Below are 598 nucleotides of genomic sequence, written 5' to 3' on the forward strand. Positions count from 1 at the left end.
GGAGCCCCGAACGGACTCCAGATCAGCCCTCCCGAGGAAGATTAGGGCTTGGCGGCGGCTCCGTATCGTAAAACGCGATGAATCCTTCTCTCTTATTTTTTTCTCCCCGAAAGTGAATATATGGAGTTGGGGTTGAGGTCGGTGGAGTCCCAGGGGGGCGAGAGGCAGGGGGCGCGCCCCAGGGGGGCTCCCTGCACCCTTGTGGACAGGGTGTGGCCCCCTGATGCTGATTCTTTCGTCAGTATTTTTTATTAATTCAAAAACGTGTCTCCGGGGATTTTCAGGTCATTCTGAGAACTTTTATTTCTGCACAAAAATAACACCATGGACAATTCTGCTGAAAACAGCGTCAGTCCGGGTTAGTTCCATTTAAATCATGCAAGTTAAAGTCCAAAACAAGGGCAAAAGTGTTTGGAAAAGTAGATACGTTGGAGACGTATCACCCACCAAAATTTTCTTGTCAACATATTTAAGTGGTCACACAAACCTCTCAGCAATTTGAAACAAGACATAGAATAAACCAGGACTGCTTGTGCCACAGCCTTCACCAGAACTTCTTTCCCTGCTAATGACATCATTTGTTCTTTCCATCCTTACA

The sequence above is a fragment of the Triticum urartu genome, chromosome 5 (assembly GCF_003073215.2).
Source record: "Triticum urartu cultivar G1812 chromosome 5, Tu2.1, whole genome shotgun sequence".
NCBI classification, from domain to species: domain Eukaryota; kingdom Viridiplantae; phylum Streptophyta; class Magnoliopsida; order Poales; family Poaceae; genus Triticum; species Triticum urartu.